The sequence below is a fragment of the Epinephelus fuscoguttatus genome, linkage group LG19 (assembly GCF_011397635.1).
Source record: "Epinephelus fuscoguttatus linkage group LG19, E.fuscoguttatus.final_Chr_v1".
Lineage (NCBI taxonomy): Eukaryota > Metazoa > Chordata > Actinopteri > Perciformes > Serranidae > Epinephelus > Epinephelus fuscoguttatus.
Genome location: NC_064770.1, coordinates 5,348,585 through 5,371,670, shown reverse-complemented (window position 1 = coordinate 5,371,670; position 23,086 = coordinate 5,348,585). Strand labels below are relative to the sequence as shown.

Here is a 23,086-nt window from a genome sequence, read left to right as displayed (position 1 = left end):
CATTTACTCAAATATTGTGTTTTTTGAGGTAATTGTACTTTTTTAAAATTTTCCATTTCATGCTGCTTTATACTTGTATTCCACTACATGTTGGTTTCAAATATTGTACTTTTAAGTACACTACATTCACAGTATTTTACATCTTTTTATACCTATTCATTTTCAGATTCAGATTTGTAATACAAAATATAATCAATTAAAACATTATGATGTATTAGCCTTTTATAGATCAAGCTACCAGGCATTATGTATATATATATATATATATATATATATATATATATATATATATGTGTGTAAGAAACAATAAAAATGAATCCCCCTCACCTTTACCATCTGCACCATTAGTGATAAACACTTAAATGCATTACAAATTATAATCCAGTGTTATGATATTCTGAAATGGGCCATTCTGCATATTAAGTACCTTTACTTTTGATATTCTAAATATATTTTGATTCTCTAATACGTATGTATTCTAACCTAAGCAAGATTTTGAATGCAGGTATGTTACCAATAGGCACCTTCTGGGGCTGAAAAATGAAGCCAACATGGAATGCCAAAAACTGCAGTCTCTCGAATGGCCACTTGAGGCTGGTTCCAAGAGTGAGTCAGTCCTCACAGAGCACCCCAAGAATGAGTCCTAAGACTACCTTCCCTCATTTTAAAGTCAGTGGGTTTTCAGATGGGTTTTTGTTACATGTCTGAAATAAGGTCTGTGATTAACACAAGCTTAAGAGACTTTCATCTTTTGTTCTACAGCATAGAATATATTAGTAAATACCCCACTCATGAATTTCAAAAACCTTTATGTGTCTGAAAGAAGGTTATTGCTAACAAGTGACTAAATGAGACTATATAACGTCATCACGCTGAACACAGCTTGACAGCCATGCTGTTGGGATGGCATTAAGACATGCAACCATAGTTTGGTTTGTTTATAGCTTAATGTTAGTGTAGGGGAAATACCTTTTTGAGAATGTTTGCACTCGTAAAAAAAGTTTGGGGCACCATCCTCCTAATGGGGGAAGCAACTAATCAAATTAATAACTCCATAAACCAATTATTAATTTGTCAGCACGCTTATCTATCATGAATCAATCTCGATATCTGGGTTATGAATTCTCCATACAGTGATCTTAATTCCTGCTGAAAAGAAATATCCACAGAAAATGACTTGGCAATAACTGAAAGTTTATTTAAGCTAAATGGGTAACAACTGAATAAATGAATGAAGATAATATGAAATAACACAAAATCAACAGTATGTATAAATGGATTAAAACAAGAAGTAACACTCGTGTGGGTTATTTAATTTGGTGATAGTGAGAGAGTAGGCCTGTGTGAAGATAAATCGGGAACGCAGGGATGCGCAAAATATTTATCTAAGGAATCCTAAATTAAGATCAAGGTAATTAGATCTCCTATTCGACATTTTGTTGCCTCCCTTCTTAGCAGTGAATCATGAAGACATTTCTCCCAGGGCCTCGAATTTTCACTTTGCTACTCCCGGACTTTCCAGTAGAATTAAATCAGCTGGCGCACTGTGGAAGGGCGGGCGGTTGAGCCTGTGAAGTCTTGTGGGTACCCCCACATCGGTTCTCTTTATGCTGCAAAAAGCCTTTGGGTTTGGCACAAGGACCACTGTGGCAAGAGGATGGCAGCCACTGGGTTTGATGAATCTTTGGTTGAAGAGGCAAGTCGAAGAGGGCACTTGTCTACTTTGCTATAATTACTCGCTTATAATAATGGTGAAAACAATATTGTTGGCCATTCGATATTGTTATCAAAGTTACTATTAACGTGCATAAAAGTGTTGAAAAACTGGAGATAAAGGAAAACTGGATAAGCAAAACTTAAAAGTTTAAAATAACTGTGATCGTGAGAGTATAAAAGTGTAACTAAAACGTAAATACGAAAGAGGCTAAGATATGAAAACAAAAGAAAAAAACAAGAAGAAGAGCAGAAGAGAGTGAGACAAGGGAGAGGAAATGAGATGGAAATACAAGATAGAGAAACACACAAGAGACTAGAGAGCGTGCACACCAGAGTGCACATGTTTTTAACCGGCCAAAGTGGGCGGATCTGATAAGGTGGTCTTCTTAGTTGTAAAACAGGCTGATTACTTTATTTCAAAAGAAATTTAATGCTTCTTATTATACCAGATCATATATATACAGTACAGGCCAAAAGTTTGGACACACCTTCTCATTCAATGCGTTTTCTTTATTTTCATGACTATTTACATTGTAGATTCTCACTGAAGGCATCAAAACTATGAATGAACACATGTGGAGTTATGTACTTAACAAAAAAAGGTGAAATAACTGAAAACATGTTTTATATTCTAGTTTCTTCAAAATAGCCACCCTTTGCTCTGATTACTGCTTTGTACACTCTTGGCATTCTCTCCATGAGCTTCAAGAGGTAGTCACCTGAAATGGTTTTCCAACAGTCTTGAAGGAGTTCCCAGAGGTGTTTAGCACTTGTTGGCCCCTTTGCCTTCACTCTGCGGTCCAGCTCACCCCAAACCATCTCGATTGAGTTCAGGTCCGGTGACTGTGGAGGCCAGGTCATCTGCCGCAGCACTCCATCACTCTCCTTCTTGGTCAAATAGCCCTTACACAGCCTGGAGGTGTGTTTGGGGTCATTGTCCTGTTGAAAAATAAATGATCGTCCAACTAAACGCAAACCGGATGGGATGGCATGTCGCTGCAGGATGCTGTGGTAGCCATGCTGGTTCAGTGTGCCTTCAATTTTGAATAAATCCCCAACAGTGTCACCAGCAAAACACCCCCACACCATCACATCTCCTCCTCCTCCATGCTTCACAGTGGGAACCAGGCATGTGGAATCCATCCGTTCACCTTTTCTGCGTCTCACAAAGACACGACGGTCGGAACCAAAGATCTCAAATTTGGACTCATCAGACCAAAGCACAGATTTCCACTGGTCTAATGTCCATTCCTTGTGTTTCTTGGCCCAAACAAATCTCTTCTGCTTGTTGCCTCTCCTTAGCAGTGGTTTCCTAGCAGCTATTTGACCATGAAGGCCTGATTCGCGCAGTCTCCTCTTAACAGTTGTTCTAGAGATGGGTCTGCTGCTAGAACTCTGTGTGGCATTCATCTGGTCTCTGATCTGAGCTGCTGTTAACTTGCGATTTCTGAGGCTGGTGACTCGGATGAACTTATCCTCAGAAGCAGAGGTGACTCTTGGTCTTCCTTTCCTGGGTCGGTCCTCATGTGTGCCAGTTTCGTTGTAGCGCTTGATGGTTTTTGCGACTCCACTTGGGGACACATTTAAAGGTTTTGCAATTTTCCGGACTGACTGACCTTCATTTCTTAAAGTAATGATGGCCACTCGTTTTTCTTTAGTTAGCTGATTGGTTCTTGCCATAATATGAATTTTATATATTAACCTGACTTCTGCACAACACAACTGATGGTCCCAACCCCATTGATAAAGCAAGAAATTCCACTAATTAACCCTGATAAGGCACACCTGTGAAGTGGAAACCATTTCAGGTGACTACCTCTTGAAGCTCATGGAGAGAATGCCAAGAGTGTGCAAAGCAGTAATCAGAGCAAAGGGTGGCTATTTTGAAGAAAGTAGAATATAAAACATGTTTTCAGTTATTTCACCTTTTTTTGTTAAGTACATAACTCCACATGTGTTCATTCATAGTTTTGATGCCTTCAGTGAGAATCTACAATGTAAATAGTCATGAAAATAAAGAAAACACATTGAATGTGTGTGTCCAAACTTTTGGCCTGTACTGTACGTATATATGTATATATATATATATATATATATGTATATAGCTTTGACATATACTTTGACATGTTACATGCGATAGGCACATACTCTTATCATTATGGTCAAAATCGGTTCTTAACATCCAGTTAAAATGAATACAATTGAAAACAACCTATAATGGCAACATATGATGAAAAACAAAATGAGCAAGCACATATTTATGCAAACAAGTTGATTAAAGAACCCCAATTATATTTATACAACTCCAAACACATAATATGGATAAAATGTATAATTTCACTTCCAACAGACATTTCAGTTCTATCACACAGAAACATTTGGTAAGAGAGGGGAGGGCGTGATTTCCCTGGGGCAATGCGAATGGACAGGATGTGGCCAAGCAAAGAAGCATTGTTTCACGACAGCTAGTGGGTTGTTCATCACAGCGTTTTGCCCCAAGGCTGGATAGTTTAAGATGGCATCTGAAACTTGAGGGATCCCAAGTGACTTTTTACCTCCTTTTGGCCTAAGGATGGCTGAAAGAAGTTTTTGTCCAGTCAGAGTAATAAAGGGGTGAGTCCTAAACATTTGACCCCCGGTGGTCTGGTGGGTCTTGTTCATTGATAACACTGGAAGTCTAGAGAGGCTGTTCCTCTACATTAGCTTGTTACTTCTGACAATTGCATTTTGGCATCAAACATCATTAAAGTTGTGTTTATTTAGTGAAGTTTATCTTGCTGAACAAAATGTGTAAGTATCATAAAAGTTTGTTGGTCACAGATCTTATTTTCTGCAATAATCCAAAATTTAATGCAAAAATTGTAAAGCGTTTTGATGAGGAAAGCAGGGCATAGCCACCTTTCACGTCAGCCTACAGAAACATGTCATCCCTAGAGCACTCTATAGACCCCCAGGTTAAAATGCTCAACTTTACAGCAGAAATAAACATGTTAACAGCTTGGTACAAAAGAATGTCCGCTTTACCTACACTGCTCAAAAAATTAAGGGAACACTTAAATCACACATCAGATCTTGATGAACAGATTATTCAAGTTGAAAATTTTTGCGGATGCACATTGTGTAATTTGTTGAGACCAAAATGACATAACAACAATCAATGGAAACCAAATCCATCAAACCACTGCGGGCTGGATTCAAAATAACACCAAAAATCAGTGTAAAAAATTAAATCACAGGCTGATCCAACTTGTATGAATTTTATCACATCAACTCATAATGTGACTCAGTAGTGTGGATGGTCCACACATGCCTGTATGCATTCCCAACAACATCTGGGCATGCTCCTGATGAGTCGGCGGATGGTATCCTGGGGGATCTCCTCCCAGACTTTGATCAGGGTATCAATGAGCTCCTGGACAGCCTGTGGCTGTACTTGGCGGTGTCAGATGCACTGTCCCATAGGTGTTCCATTGGATTTAGGTCAGGGGAACGAGAGGGCCAGTTAATGGCATCAATGTCAACCAGGAACTGCCTACACAATCTGGCTACACGAGGCCCTGCATTGCCCTGCACCAGGAGGAACCCAGAGCCCACTGCACCAATGTAAGGTCTGATAATCACTCTGATGATTATATCCCAGTACCTGACAGCAATTAGGATACTGTTGGCTATGATATGGAGGTCTGTGTGACCTTCCAAGGATATGCCTCCCCAGACCATCACTGACCCACCGCCAAACCAGTCATGCTGAATGACGTTACATGCAGTATAACGTTCACCAGACTCTTTCACACCTGTCACATGTGCTCATTGTGAACCTGCTCTCATCTGTGAAGAGAACTGTGTGCAAATGGAAGATCTGACAATTCTGGTGTACTTTGGCAAATGCCAATTGCATTGCACAGTGCTGAGCTGTGAGCACAGGTGTCACTAGAGGACGTTGGGCCCTCATGCCACCCTCATGGAGTCTGTTTCTGACAGTTTAGTCAGAAACATGCACACCAGTGGCCTGCTGGAGGTCATTTTGTAGGGCTCTGGCAATGCTCCTCCAGGTCCGTCTTGCACAAAGGAGCAGATGCTGGTGCTACTGCTGGGTTGATGCCTTTCTGTGGCCCTGTCCAGCTCTCCTCGTGTAAAGGCCGGTCTCCTAATATCTCCACTATACTCGTGAGACTGTGCTGGGAGACACAGGAAAACCTTCTTGCAACCACACATCAATATGTGTGGTCACAAGAAGGTTTTCCTGGTTTAGCAAACTAGCAGAACACACTCTCCATTGCACTTGTTGTCACTTTCATTTTCACCAAAACCGGTAAAACTGATTCACAATCACTTGTGTTTCTTAAATGGACAGATTGATATTCCAGAAGTTTAACTGTCTTGATGTTATACTGTGACCATTAAGTGTTCCCTTATTTTTATTTATTTTTTTTGGGCAGTGTAGTTTCCCCATTCGTGACACCTGTTTGGGGAGTTGTTTAACTACCTCCAAATATGGTCACTTCAAGCTACAAATGCCAAACTTGAGGCTTTAAAATGAGAGTCCACAAACCAATGGGTGATGTCATGTTGGATATGTCCATTGTTGCTACTTTTTAAGTGATCAATCTGAGCATGTCCAAGTATGTAGACAAGCAATTTTGTATAAACACAACCATGTGTACATAGGCTTCCCATGTCTGTTTTGGAGTGTTTCCAGCCCTTTAATGTCTGAGTGGCTAGTCTCAAAATCAGACACCAAACTGAGTTGAAGAGTTGAAAAGGCATTGGTATGTACCCATAGGGAATACATGATGTAGCTGAGCCTTGTTACTCATACGCTGTAGATGTGGTGGAGACTAAAATACTTGTAGTACACTGCACACTGACATGAAAGCTTTATGCATGATGGTACCACAGCCTATACTTTTGTAAAACATATTTTTAAAAACTGGCACATGCTTTTTAAAAGTTAATGTATGCAATAACAAGTGAATGCTCAAAAGCAGATAAGCAGCCTAAGTATGAGATCATGCTCAGTGCTGGTTGGACTCCTCCTTGTTCTCTGGAGGGATTATACCACAGTGTAAGTCGCTTTTTACTCACAGGTTCACTCAGTACTTAAATAAATAGACACTTTAACTTTCCTTAATCAGCTTCTTTACATCAGTAAGTCTCTCCTGAGGGTCGATGATTTGACTCCTGTAAAGCCAAAACCCTTCAGTGTAACTGATCTGAATGGGGAATATGCCACGGCTGAGACAAAATGAAGAGAGAAAATGCAGCTTTTGGTTATAGCTCAGTCAATACTAAGCTGAAATGCTCCTAATGTCCTTCCTTGGGGATGATATGATGGCCACTTCACACCTGAAGCAGCATGTAATGAATGTGTGTAATCTTTATACCTGCAGCTCCTCCATTAGTTTCAGCTCTGTTGTTCACACTTTTCTATGAAGGTTAGAGTCAAGACTGACTATCGTAATTCTTGTGAATTCTGCACTGATGTGCGCAGCACACAAATAAACAGATTAAGTGAAATGAGAAGAAATAACAGGTGTAAACATGCCTGAAATGATCAAATTATTCATTCAACCAAATATTCAGACAAAATATCTTCATTACTGACCATCTGAGAATTGTGCTGTGTACTTCAAGGGGAACTCCACCAATTTTACAATTTTTCATACTTCTCCCTCCTCTTTGCTGTGTTCACACTGCACGAACTCAGAACAATAGTAGTTCATAGAACATTGTTTTGAGGGAATTTTTTTGCTTGAGTGAGTGTACAGTGATCGGTCCAGATGTATAAGTGTATGTTTTGTCATGTATGTGAAGTGATGGTGTGATACAAAGTGTCAGCCAGTTTATGGGCAAAAGCAAAAAAGTAAAAAAGCTCCTGAAGGTAGTTCTCAAGAGAGCTTCCCATTGGGCAGTTCCTCTCAGGTATACCCCAGACCTGCTTGGTCCAAAAATACTTAAACTCTGCTTCCAGGTGTTGGGAAGTAATGCTCCAAATGAGAAATGTTCTGTCTTGTAAATTTCACCTATACTCACCCAAAACATCTATCCAACACAGACCCCAAGTAAACTGTCAGCTGTTTTTGTTCCATTTTTAGTAGATGTACATGCATGGTCTCGTTTGAAAGGTGACACTGAACCTTTTTCAGAATCACTGAATTGATAAGAAAGACTGTTTTTCCCCTTAAGACAACAGAAGAGCCATTTGTTTATCCTTCAATTATTTTCACAACAGTCTGTGGCGCCAAGAAAGAGTTAGGGTGAGGGTGTCATAAACTACAAGCTTGATGTCAGTTGGATCTGAGGTCAAAGGAAGCAATGGAGGCACTTCCTTCAGCACAGGCCCTTGTTGCTTTTTGAAGCTGGAAGCTCCTATTGGCTTACGTGAGGTGTCAATCAAAAGGTCAGGAGTTCACCACAATGTTGACAGTGAGAAGTCTGGATACTTACATGTAAACTGAAAAAAATATGGATAATATGAGGACAAATATGAACATTTGAAACAATGCAACGGCAGTTGGCAGATATCTATAGATTAGGCAAGATATTTTGCTAGATTTAGATCATCTGGACCTTTAAGCCTTTTGTTTCTCCAGTGGGAGCTATGTGAAGTCTGTTAATAAATGTTGTAATGTCACTTGAGTCAGTGTTGGTTGAGTCTGAAGACAAGTTTAAAAAAATTAAATTAAATTAAGTTAGAAAGAAATTAGCTTGCCAGACCTCTACAGCCTGTTTTTTTTCCTCTCCTTTAGGCTACTAGGTATTAGTAGGTTGTTACTAGCACTACTTGCATCAAAGGTTATGTAAGCACCAGGTTTTGACAAGATCATAGAGTGAGTGGAATAAAAAAAATACATCTCTGGCCCTGTTGCATTGATTTTAATGCATTTTCTTTTCATATGGATAAGAAGTTACAGATAATAGATGGATGTCCACCATGAGTCCAACAATGTTGTATGATTACAATGTTAAATTGGTTTTCTTTACTTCAGTGCTCTGCTCAGTCTAATGCTTAATGCCTGCTATCACACCTTGCAGCTACAGTATGGTGTTGCAATGGTCTAATACTGTGTTCACACTGGGAGTGAAAATGCAACAGTCTGAGCAGCTACATTTTTGTCAAGTCATTGTTAAAGTGTTGCTCAAGCGCTTGTTAACGTAGTTATGTTGTCACAGGCTTGTGTGTGTTTGTTACATGTAACAAAGCACCTTAACTGAACATCTTCTAAAGTTAGTATTAGGTCAAAAAATATCTATGCTTTTGATCAATGTCCCATTTTAACATCAAAATTCACATCCCTGTGTGCACCACATTGCACATAAAGCTAGCATACTATCAGCTAACCCAGCTAGATAACACAGTACCACAACTAGAAACAATGACGTATGATTGGTAAATTTGATTTGTAGCATGTCATGCCCATCTGCAGCAACAAGTTTCAGGCATCAGTTTGTAGCTTCGTGTCCATGTCTTCCATCAAATATTACTTGTAGCCTGTTGCTGTGTTCCTTGTAGTCTGAACACAGAATACTCTGCATTGTGTTGTATACATAAATCCCAACCCACTCACATTCCAAGTCTCATACTGATGTTGAAAGTTTATTTTGAAAAAAACTGTATGCATGTAATGAGCAGAAACTGTACATTTCCTGTGAGGGCAGAAGTATATTTTGAAATGACATAATACATATAACAGGCGTAAATTGACATGGTGTCCCAAAACGTCAACAACAGTTGTCAATCAATCAATCAATCAATTTTATTTATAAAGCCCAATATCACAAATCACAATTTGCCTCACAGGGCTTTACAGTATACGACATCCCTCTGTCCTTATGACCCTCGCAGCGGATAAGGAAAAACTCCCCAAAAAAAACCCTTTAACGGGGAAAAAAACGGTAGAAACCTCAGGAAGAGCAACTGAGGAGGGATCCCTCTTCCAGGACGGACAGACGTGCAATAGATGTCGTACAGAACAGATCAGCATAACAAATTAACAGTAATCCACATGATACAATGATACACAGAGAGAGAGAGAGAGAGAGAGAGAGAGAGAGAGATGCAGGTAATGACATAATGACAGTAGCTTACAACAACATTGTTTAAAGTAATAATATTATAGTTATAGTTCTGGCTACTGTGGTACAATATGTTGAAAGTATGTATTAATATCTGGCAGTATACATGTGTGACAATAGTCATATGTGTATAATAACAGTAGAAGTATGACTAATGACTAATGATGGCAGCAGCAGTAGGAGGCATCTGGCAGGACCACAGCAGGACCACGGCAGCAGCACAACCACACACGTCACGCTGTCCAGGCACCGTTGCGATATGAGTTAATCTGAGAGACAGTGGAGCACAAAGGCTCTGGAGAAGAAGCCGAGTTAGTGACATCCAGAATGGCCGAGTTAGCAAGATGCAGTAATAGAATACGAGAGAGAGAGAGAGAGAGAGAGAGAGAGAGAGAGAGAGAAGGAGAGAAGGTGCCCGGTGTATTATAGGGGGGTCCTCTGGCAGACTAGGCCTAAGTCAGCCTAACTAGGGGCTGGTACAGGGCAAGCCTGAGCCAGCCCTAACTATAAGCTTTATCAAAGCGGAAAGTCTTAAGTCTAGTCTTAAATGTGGAGATGGTGTCTGCCTCCCGGACCGTAACAGGAAGATGATTCCACAGGAGAGGAGCCTGATAGCTGAAGGCTCTGGCTCCTGATCTAATTTTGGAGACTTTAGGGACCACGAGTAACCCTGCGTTCTCAGAGCGCAGTGTTCTGGTGGGATGATATGACACTATGAGCTCTCTAAGATATGATGGAGCTTTACCATTTAGAGCTTTATAAGTTAACAGTAGGATTTTAAATTCAATTCTGGATTTTACAGGGAGCCAGTGCAGAGAAGCTAAAACAGGAGAAATATGATCTCGTTTCTTAGTTCCTGTTAGTACACGTGCTACTGCATTCTGAATTAGCTGGAGAGTTTTTAAGGACTTACTAGAGCTACCTGATAATAGAGAGTTACAGTAATCCAGCCTTGAGGTAACAAAAGCGTGGACCAATTTTTCTGCATCTTTTCGGGTCAGGATAGGCCTAATTTTCGCAATATTACACAGATGAAAAAATGCAGTCCCTGAGGTTTGTTTTAAATGAGAATTAAAAGACAAATCTTGATCAAATATCACTCCGAGGTTTCTTACGGTAGTGCTAGAGGCCAGAGCAATGCCATCTAGAGAAACTATGTCATCAGATAAAGAGTCTCTGAGTTGTTTGGGGCCAAGAACAATAACTTCAGTTTTGTCTGAATTTAACATCAGGAAATTGGTGCTCATCCAAGTTTTTATGTCTTTAAGGCAGTTATGGAGTTTAGTTAATTGATCAGTTTCTTCTGGCTTCATCGATAAATACAACTGAGTATCATCCGCATAACAATGGAAATTTACGGAGTGATTTCTAATGATGTTACCTAAAGAAAGCATATATAGAGTAAATAGGATTGGTCTGAGCACAGAACCTTGCGGAACTCCAAAACAAACTTTGGTACGTGAGGATGATTCATTATGAACGTCAACAAACTGAAAACGATCAGATAAATAAGATTTAAACCAGCTCAGTGCAGAACCTTTTAGGCCAATTAAGTGTTCCAGTCTCAGCAGTAGAATTTGATGGTCAGTAGTGTCAAACGCTGCACTAAGATCTAATAAAACAAGTACAGAGACAAGTCCTTTGTCTGAAGCAATGAGAAGGTCATTTGTAATTTTGACTAGTGCTGTCTCAGTGCTATGATGCACTCTAAATCCTGACTGAAATTCCTCAAATAGATTATTATCATGGAGAAAATCACACAGCTGGTCTGCGACTACTTTCTCAAGGATCTTTGACATAAAGGGAAGATTAGATATTGGTCTATAGTTGGAACTTTCTTTGCTTTTTTTACTTGTTTTTAAGAGGAGCTACAGAATCAAGTGTTGTTCGCAGCGAGCCTACGGCGCTATCGACAAAATGATCAAAGTCGGTACGGGAAACCTCTGTTACTGAGGGACTTGGTATTGAATTTAACGACGGAGTAATCTTTTCCTTAAATTTTGCGACAGCACTATCTGATAAACATCTAGTATAGTAACTGTTGCTGAGTGGCGTGTAATCGAGTAAAAAGAAATCAAAAGTAATCAGATAATGATCCGATAGCAAGGGATTCTGTGAAAAGACTTTTAGGTTAACAATTTCAATTCCATACGTGAGAACTAGATCGAAGGTATGGTTAAAACAATGAGTGGGTTCATGTACACCCTGACTGAAGCCAATGGAGTCTAATAATGAGATAAACGCGGTAGCCAGGGAGTCATTATCAACGTCAACATGAATATTAAAATCGCCTACAATAATAACTTGATCTGATTTAAGAACTAAACTGGATAAAAACTCTGAGAATTCAGATACAAATTCAGAATACGGGCCAGGAGCACGGTACACTATAACAAATAAAAGTGGCTGCGAGGTTTTCCAGGTCGGATGTAAAAGACTAAGAACGAGGCTTTCAAATGAATTAAAATCTAGTTTAGGTTTAGGGCTGATTAACAGACTAGAGATAAAAATGGCTGCAACTCCCCCTCTTCGGCCGCTGCCTCGAGGAATGTGGGTATTACTATGACTGGGAGGAGTGGATTCATTTAGACTAACATATTCATCTGGACACAGCCAGGTTTCAGTGAGACTGAGTAAATCAATATGATTATCTGATATTAATTCATTTACTAACACTGCTTTAGACGATAGAGACCTGTTATTAAACAGTCCGCATTTAATTCTCCTGTTTCGTCTTTCTGTCTCAGAAGAGGTTTTAATTTTTTTGAGGTTGTTATGCACAACTCCTCTTTGTTTGATTTTAGATTTAAATAATTTAGGTAGTTGGGGGACAGACACCGTTTGTATAAAACTATGAAAACTATGGCTGGGTAACTGAACTAGAAGCTAAAAGAGGCGTATAGGACTGCGACTCTGAGTCCTGGTCTCAACTCTGGGTTGTCAGGGATTTAAATTACTAATAAAGTTTGCCAGGTTCCTAGAAATGAGAGCAGCTCCATCCAAAGTGGGATGAATGCCGTCTCTCCTTATAAGACCAGGTTTTCCCCAGAAAGTTTGCCAGTTATTAACGAAACCCACATCGTTTGCTGGACACCACCTGGACAGCCAGCGATTAAATGATGACATCCGGCTAAACATGTCATCACTGGTCAGATTTGGGAGAGGTCCAGAGAAAACTACGGAGTCCGACATTGTTTTGGCATATTCACACACCGAGGCAATATTAATTTTAGTGACCTCCGATTGGCGTAACCGGGTGTCATTGACGCCGACATGAATAACAATCTTACTGAATCTACGTTTAGCTTTAGCCAGCAGTTTTAAATTAGATTCAATGTCGCCCACTCTGGCCCCAGGGATACATTTGACTATGGCCGCTGGTGTTGCTAACTTCACGTTCCTCAGAATAGAGCTGCCAATAATCAGAGTTTTATCCTCAGCGGGTGTGTCGCTGAGTGGGGAAAAGCGGTTGGAAACGTGAACAGGCTGGTGGTGAGCCACGGGCTTCAGCTTGGAGCTGTGCTTCTGGCGAACCGTAACCCAACCTCCCGGCTGAACGGGAGTTACCGGAGGACAGTTAGCAGAGGCTAAGGCTATGCTATGTGGCTCCGCACCGGATACAGGGGGCTGGCTAACTACCGCAGCTACTGTTGTAAGAGGGTATCTAGCGTGTCATATGTACAAGTGGAAGTCCACTGACCAAGGGGTGATATTTGATGAGTTGAGAGTGAGAGCGTGTTGTGACATCCAGAAACAGAATGCATTCAGAGGGTCTGTTACTGCACCTTCCCAAGGAAAAGTCCAGAATGAAAAGATAGTTTGTAATGAACACCAATATTACAAAAAGATAAATCAAATTCCCTCCAAAGAAATAAATAACTAAAATACATTCTCTTTGTAAAATATCACAAAACAAAATTGCCATGCAATTATAATTACTGTAAATGTGATTTAACAGCTTGAAAGAAAGTGAAGTAGTATTTCATGTTTTAAGTCAAAGGTGCTCGCTTATTAGATTGGCACCATACCAAGAGGTGCTTTCAGCTTATTCGTCAAGAATTTTATAGATATTCACAAAGTCAAAGAGAGGTCCCTCTGTCTTGAGGTATTGGCAATTCAGCTGGCCAAAACTGTCCGATGAGTCACACTTTCCTGCTAATAACATAATCATCATATCTGGGGATCCAGCAGTCTCATCCAAAGGCTGAATAGAGCCATCTGTCAAACCAGCACTGAAACTGTCAACATTAGTAAATGTCAAAGTGACTGTGAGTGGGATCGAGAATATAAATATACTTGACTGTCTTTGTCCATGGTTCCACTAGTTGATGTAAGAAACTCTCCAAACATTCTAATGAGGCATATTGAAAGTCCTGAATCCCAGATGTCTCTCACATAGTAGTATGTACTGTCAGAAAGATTCCAAAATTTCAAAACAGGATGCTTCAGATATTAACATACATTACAAAAAAAAAAAAAAAGACTTGTCATTTGGATGGATGGTAGCCTTAGTCAGAAACTCCTGAAAGACCTTCCAGATCTCCTTAAGCCAACTATTCTGCGAGGGAGGAAAGAGTGTACTTCCACTTAAACAAGATCAGGTGTCTAGCTACTAGAGTTGTGAAGACCAGAACATGCCATTTTATCAGTGGGTAGTTCGGTGCTGCAGGTGGTGGGACTCCAAACAGAGCTGTGAGTAAATTAGGGTTAAAATTCATGCCAAAAACTGTGTGTTAAATATTTGATGCCAGAAAACAGTCAAATTTGGACAGGACCAGAACAGGTGAGTATGATTAGCATGCGACTGTTTGCACCTATTACAAGTATCACTGGCATCTGGGATGATTTTTGCCAGTTGAGAATTTGTATAGTGTACACTGAAGAGAACCTTACAATTTAATAATCCATGCCTAGCACACACAGAAGAAGGGTGTACTAAATCAACAGTATGGTCCTGCCTTTGTTCAGGTATTGGCAGACCAATTTCTTGCTCCCAAATCTGCTTTAGATGGGCTGTCAGATTTAGGCTAAGGTTAAGAGAGTTAGTGGAATCATAAATTATGAAGAGGGAATGTTTCTGGATAGGATCCAAAGCCAGAAGAGAATCCATCAGGGACACAGGAAGGTGGTTAAGGAAAAAAAGGGGTAGTTAGATCTAATGAAATGTCTAACTTAAAGAAAACAAATGAACAAAAAAAAAAGATAGAAGTGGGAGGTCAAACCTAGTTGACAGTTCTGTGGAATCGGCAAAGACAATAAATAATAAACCCTTGTCTTGCTAAACAGAAATACATTCTGAGGAAGAGAGTGGAAATAGGTGTTTTTCTAAAAACTCAGGCTAAGGGTTAGGGAGGGTTTGTCTGGTCTGAAGTGTTTATGGAATTGTATCCAGATCTTGAGTGAGTTGGTGACAATTGGGATATATTGTGAATCGTCCTGTTGGTTGGTCTCCCTCTTGAATGACAGTTTTCCAGAGAGTTATTTACTCTCACGCAGGTGCAGAACATACGTGCTAGTCAGCAATTGACAGTAGTCTTGTGATGTGTTCAGGTGCAGTTTTTTTGCCGAGACACAGGCAACACAAGGCAATACAATAGTTGCCCTTTGTCACCACCAGTTCTTTAATATCTGTTTACTGTGTCTGGCATGTCCCAGAGGGACTAATTTTTTTACTATTACATAATACATAACTAGGCTAACATTACTGTATCTAATGGCTATTAAAGGACAGAGTCAAGCTGTTTTGGTATCAGTGAGTTTGTTGGGGCTGTTGAACAGCTTGGTGTTGAAAGTTAGCCGCTACTGCTGTTAGGGATGGGTATCGTTAGGATTTTTATGAATCCGATTCAGATTCCGGTTCTGCTTATCGATTCCGGTTCCTAACGATTCCTTATTTCGATTCCAAAATAGTGAAAAATAAAAAAAACCAAAAGTAACTTTATTCCTTTACCTCTTAAGAAAATGTTTAACAAAAATAAAATCCTGTCTGAGCAGCATTTGTGCTAAAATACTATACTGCATTGCATTCACTGTAAAACAGCAAAAAACATCAAGAAATAAAGTAATTGTTTTGATGTTAGGAGATCAGTAATACAGTGTGGAAAAAATACACAATTGTAAGAGTTGAAAATATTTTAAATTAATAGAGAATGCCTATTTTGTGTTTATTCTATTTATAGATTCATTTTGATTTCATTCTGAACAAGGTCATTCATTTTATAGTTGATATATATCATTGACGTTTGCAGAGAAACACAAATGCACGATACGAAATAGGGTATTTTTACCACAGGATTTAGGATGGAAATAGGCGACGTTACATTATCTAACGTACCTGAATGACGGAGACTTGACGACTGAGAAGGGATGTAGTCCTTTAACCACAAACTTTGTTACCGCTCGGTGACACTCCTCAGTTTTATCTTTGGCCAGCCTCTTTTTCGCCAACGTGAACGGTGTCTGTGTTCGGGCTACTGGCGAGGTACCAACGTTGCCTGTAGCAACATTAGCACTGTGTCTGGTGTTGACGACCGCAGTACAGCGTTTCCCACAGTCCATCTTGCATAGTTAGCCCAGTTAGCCATAACTTCTTCTTCTGCAGCACTCCAGTTTCTCTGGAGTGTTGAAGTTCAGTGTGAATGCGTGACATAGTCACATAACAGACAGGTCCTGGCAGATACGTATCTGAATAAGCAGCCACTGTAAGAAAGGTTACTAGTGCGTCTAGGAACTGATAAGCAGAACCAAAAGTAAATAATTTTTATGGGTACCCGGTACCCGCCGTTTTTGATTTCGGTACCCAACCCTAACTGCTGTGTTACCTCATGTGAACCAGACAGACGTTGAACTGACCAGGAGGATAGCAGCTTGGAGACAGTCCTTTAGGGCTGCACCTAACCTATGCAACGTGAACAGCAATGGCAGAAAGTTTGCAGATTTTTCTTGTGTTAACTTTGAATTTGTGGTTTAATAGCCTGTCTGATAAGTAATCAACTTTCAATTTGCACTTGTTCTTTGTTGTTGGCCAATTTACATTGCTTTTTTTTTTTTTTTTTTTACTTAGTACTTGAGTAGCCTACTCAATAATAATTTAATGTGAGTACTCAAATATTGAAGGTTCTTCAAATGCTAAACGCTAATGTGTCCTGATGCATCCCCAACAAGAGCTACGTCACCAGGGCGGCTGTGGCTAAGGAGGTAGAGCGAGTCATCCACTAATCGAAGATTGGTGGTTCCATCACTCCTTCAATCCAAATCTCAAGTATCCTTGGGCAAAATACTGAACCTCAAATTGTCCCCGATGGCTGTGCCATTGGTGTGTGAGTGCATGTAAATGTTTAACTGAGCAGCAGGTGTATGGTAGCCCCAGCCACCAGTGTATGAATGTTTGTGTAAAAGGGTGAATGTGGCATGTAGTTTCAAAGTGCTTTGAGTGGTCGTTAGACTAGAAAAACACCCAACAAATGCAAGTCCATAATAAACAAGGGTGTGAACAGCAATGTGTCTTGGCTGTCCACTTGTGTTTGGATCATAGAAACACATTACTTTAAGGTATAAACTTGTTGTCATGGCATTTCTTTTTATAGCATATTGAAATGAACTGAAACCAGTGGTTTCCTGGGAAGTAAGAACTCAATCTAAGGTATGTTATGCCTTGGAAAATGATGTCAGAATTGGGAAATATAAGCTCCTTGTAGAAATGGGCTTAAACCAGCAGTATGGTGGTCCAGCATCCGTCCCTTTCCATTCCTCCTGATCGCCGTCTACACACTGCCAGTTTACAGTAAACATGGAGAATCCTCTTTTCCTTGCAATGAAATGAGCCTTTCCATGTCAGTGCCATATTAATTCCCACTCTGCTTCCAGTCATTTACCTGACACTGAAAGAAAATAACTGATGTGCCAAGCCAGGAGATAATCCCACAACAAGACATGATGTCTTAGACTTAATTATCACCTTTTTTCCCTTTGTGTTTGAAATGCCTTTGTCAGCCAGCAAGATTGTTAATTCTAAGCTTTGTTTGGCACTCTAAAGAGATGTATTTTAAAATGATACTCCCTAATTTTATCATGGCACCGAACTGTCCCGTTAAATCACTACATTTACTGTTTTGTTTTTTTTGTTTGTTTGTTTTGTTTTGCTTTGTTTTGATTTTTTTAGACTTCTAATGGTCACGCTTCAAAACATTAACTTGATGTTGATGTCTTGAATGGGGGGATTGTAGAAGTGCTATTAGGCACTTTATCAACAAAAAATGTAATTTCATATTGCATGCATTGCCAAAGGTTTGGAACAAATATAGACCAGACATAAACTTGATTCAGTGTTGTGAGTCTTAAATTGTACAGACATTGTCTTTATAGACCCACTGCAGTGATTTCCCATATTTCACACCATGCTTTAGTGTTTGAAATTTGTGAATGTATTCTTCTGATTTATTAACCTTTTTTTTGCAGTTCTTTTTAATTTCAAAGGTGTCGGATGGGGTTGAGGTCAAGCTTCTGTGCAGGCCAGTTCAGAGGCTTACTATACTCCAGTACAGGAGAACAAGCTTGCCTTTTCTTCGAGTGAAGAAGCAGGCTCTGTCCTTTCAAATATGCGGATGTTTTATCTGGCAAACCACCTGATGTGCTATGCAGTATTTTGAAGTGTGTAATACCATTAGAAATGGTGCTGAAAGCAAAAGGAATATTCCGTTCCCCGGGGAACCGAACAAATTCCTGTACAAGTTTGGAGATAAAACAAATTGGTTGCTCTGAGTTTTGTCACAAGATAACTAGGCTTTGCTGTGCCTCATTGTTGAATCCAAAATACTTGTGGGTGAGCCAAAATACAACAGGTTATTTTAAACCATAAGGACACTGTTGAGCTTGTTGTATTCTCGGTCCAGACAGAGGAGACTATTTGCTTTTCTTCCTAGACACTTTGTAATCATCCTTTCCCCCTGAGGAAAGACTTACTCCAAGACATCAATTTCTTCAGTGTTGTCTGCAACTGATACAGGCTTTTGGTGTCACTGTGGACTTTGTAGTTTGAAGTTAAACGTCTTTTTGGAGCATGCTGTTAGAAATACCACACATTTCCAAACATTATTCTCCGCAAGTTTAGCACCCTCATGTTGTCACTTTATGAATGACTCCTTACTTTATGAGTATCATCCTAATGATCATGTTTTGACATTTTTCCTGACAGGTGGCAAAACCATTATACAGGATATTTTTCAAATATTAACCAAAAGGACATCCAGTTCCCCAGTAAATTGTATTCCGTCATCATGGAACAGAGGCACTCAGTACTTTTAACAAGATGTGCCATAATTTGAGTTGATGCAAATAACTGTTAATGGAAACCATTATTTTTTATTTGTCAAACACTTGAGTGCTTAGAGCACCATAAACTTAGATAGATATGTGCTGACAACACACGAAACCTGCTTAGAAAGCAAAGTGTTAGCCTGATGCATTGCTTGTTGGAGACTGACTAAAATTAATTAATTGCATCCCCCTTACCTATTACAACCCGTGATATCACTGATGACATCTGCAAGAGCATAAAAGCAGGGAATGTTTGGTTTCCACCCCCTTTAACTACTGGGAATACATTAGCTGCATTCTAAATTGCATACTTTTTCTTTTTTACTTTTAGTAGGTGCCGCTGCCTTATAAAATATGTACTGTTGCATGCAACATACACACTATAGCTTCTTTGCATATGACGTCATACATCGTGCGCTGTCCAGATGGAGGGCAGGCAACTGGAGGCAAAGACCACCAACACTGCACAAATCCCTATGATCTGTGCCATTTACAACTTTTTATACAGTTATACTCAAGCACACGTAGTCAACCGGCCCAAAACAAGACGACAGTTGTTTCAGTCGTGGACCTGACCGTACACAAGAATGGCAATGGTTCACGAGACCCTTGTACTCTTTCATCAGCTTGTTGTGTTATTTTGGTAACGTTAGGTCTGGAGGAGGAGGTCATTTCTGATGATGATTGTGTCCACTGCAGGCAAATTGGTCAGGGTGTGAAAAAAATACTTTTCTTTGTTCTGTCACTTTCCTCTGTGGGCGGCACGGTGGTGCAGTGGTTAGCATTGTCACCTCACAGCAAGAGGGCTCTAGGTTCAAACCCAGGGTGGAGAGTTCAATCCCAGGGTGTGGGAGCCATTCTCGTGTCAGCATGGGTTTCCTGCGGGTACTCCAGCTTCCTCCCACAATACAAAGACATGCAGATTAGGTTAACTGGTGACTCTAGATTGCCCATAGGTGTGAATGTGAATGGTTGTCTGTCTCTATGTGTTAGCCCTGCGATTGTCTGGCGACCTGTCTAGGGTGTACCTTGCCTTTTGCCCAATGTCAGCCAGACTTGCAGGTCTCCATCTGAGTCTTGAAAGTCTCAATTGACCATTTTGCATATATATTGTTACCTTGGAATAAATCAAAACGCCATTTGCTGAGCTCACCAGATACCCTTTTTCTACCAAAATGAATGTGTATGTGGGGTTTTAAAACATGGGAAAACCTGCTAAAAATAGGTTATAGACTCGTCTCCCATTGCCAGTATACCACCCTTGTACACAGATCTGCTGACAATGGAAGAGTACGCCTCTAAACTGTTATGCCTTTGCGCCAGCTATAGCCATGGCTTGAGGAAATATGTTGTCAGGGTGTCCATCTGTCTGACTGTACATCTGTCCACTCCGTTCTTGTGAATTCAATACTACAAGAACACAGTGATGGATCAATGATGAACTGATTAGTCAAAGGTCAACGGCCACTTGGACTTGGAATGAACGATGAACCGATTATGTCTAGTGGTTTCAAAGGTCAAGCTCACTGTTACCTCACAAAACATACATTTGGCCATAACTCGAAAATTCATTCATTGTTTATGATAAAATTTCACACAAATATCTAATTGGATAAAATGATGAAGTGATGACATTTTATATCCAAAGTTCAAAGGTCAACTTACTGTTACATCATAATGTTCTGCAAATTTTCTTTTCTGCCCATTATTCAACATAGTTTCTCAAGAACAGAAGAGGAGATGTTTGGTCAGACATTAAATTGGTGACACTAATCTTGGGTGTCCACCTTTAAAACTGTGCTGACTGTATAGACCTTCTGTGCTGCCGGGGGGAGGGATTAGTGTGAAGTAGCCATGTTTCCCAGATTATAAATGTGATTTGACTTTGCAGAGTCCAGTGAAAAGTTGCTTCTTTTGTATGTCTCTTACTTATGTATTCTCTCTCATAAACTCTGTGCTGACTAATTTTGAACAATGATCGGGCACTGCTTGGACGGAGATGGATAGTGTTTTGTGGCAGTACATATTGTATTGCACCAGCAAAGGGGCTAAAATTGGTGTGTCCATACAGATATATGGATGTCAGTGGGTGTTAGTGGGTTTTTTGTGCAGAAAAGGGGCCTCTAGACTGGAGGTTACCCTGGAAAGCCCTGCTGTTGTTACTTTGCAATGTATGCAGTTTTGACTTTTAAGTTATGATGCATACACTGTGGATTCTAACATGCAGTAACATTTTCTCTTTGGTATTTTCATAGTTATGTCCTTCTTGTATGCCCTTGTGTCTCTATGATTACTTTGTTCGCTCAAACAATTAATGTTCCTATTGTTACTAACTGACTGGTCATCAGTCACTTGAATGTGCTGTCATCTGTCATTGCAGCTTCTGACAGCTGTCAACCATGGCCTTAGTAACAGCAACAGGTTTTGAGGCCAAATTTAAACAGTGGTCAAAAGTAGAATTACAACAACCAGGCCCATCACATGATGCCACTCGACCCAAAAAGACTTTTTCCCGTAGACTTACATTGGGAAAGAGATGTTTGTTAATCAGTAGATACATTTTTTTTTTTTTGAGCATCCCAACTCCCGCAGTATGGGTTTTGATCAATTTGGTCCTGTGACATTTTCAAACTTGAGTGTTCAACACAGTTAAATTATTTTATCCCCATTCAAGTTAGCGGAATGCTATACTGGAAGTCAGCCAGTCAGATGGCAGCAGTTAGCTGTGGACGCACTCAGCAGTAAGTCTATATTGCACTGTATCTATGGTCACAACAATGCAGAATATTTGGGTAATTTCATGCCATGGAAACTGAGGTTTTGTGGCTTTGTGCACCACTGAGCAACTTCCATAGGAATTAATGGCCTCCAATGCTCTATCCAGGTCTCTTTATACATTTGTGCTGTTCAACAACATCTGTTGCGGCTCAGTCAATGTGATGTATCTTCTACTACGCAGAGGACTGTGGGACAGAATAGCCAGAAAAGCATGTCGCCTTGCAAACTGCAAAATGCAACCGTAGTAGAACATGCTGGTATTTTTGACATACTGCACTTGACATTCTACATGTTGGGTTAAAGTAAATCTTTTTTTCTCACATACTTAACACTGTGGTAGTATGGATATGGTGCACATGGATCTGTTAAAACAAAGAAACCCGTAATGTAACTCCAGAGCAGTCAATCGATAAATATATCTCGACTTACATACTTGTCTTAGTTTTGGTTTTACCAGGTGATGTTAAACAAAATCAAATGCTGACCACAAACAAAGCCAGGGTAGTATGTGCTTGCAACATTTTAAGATGGTATACTGGCTTTGCAGCACCTAGAAGTCAAACAGAATGAGTGATCATGTCTACACAGAAGGAAGAGCATGAGCACCATATTAGCAAAGTAGAGGCTTTCAACTTGGAATAATGTCTTTTGAATAGGCATTGTACTCTACATACTGGAGGTTTTTTCCGATGCTTGCAGTATCATCGCCCTCAAAGGCTGAGACTAATAAGGTTGAATTCACAAGTCTGTCATCAGATCTGAGATTATTAAGTCATCTATCAAGAAATTATTGCTCTGTAGGCATGACTACAAAATATCTTTAATGATGATAGCACCTGCAGCTCAACAAGAAATGTCTTTTTACCACCCAGTTAATGTATAAAAAAACCCCCATCCTCTAGGTTCAACAGCAGATGGTTATATTCTGCTCAGTTAATCCTGGCAATTATTCCACTGCTTCATCTTGTAAATCTTAAATACATAAATGCATACTATCATCCTAATTAGCTACATCAAGTTTTGCAGTTGAAATGTTCAAATACTGTTTAGGAACAAAAAGCATTTCAGAGGCTCTTCAAGTGAGTAAGGAGTGGGTTTCAGAGAAATGTTTCTCAAATATTTGTTTTGAAAAGTGCCCCTATAGTAGCAGCTTAGCAATGTCTTTTGGCTGAAATATCTCCACAAAGATGAAATGGATTGC

General features: G+C 39.9%; 1 protein-coding gene across 1 annotated transcript in view; it reads left to right on the top strand.

Moving 5' to 3' along the window:
* The window catches only part of LOC125878809 (junction plakoglobin-like), a 237,920-nt gene that overhangs the window by 118,207 nt on the left and 96,627 nt on the right, over positions 1-23,086 (top strand). The window lies entirely within an intron of this gene.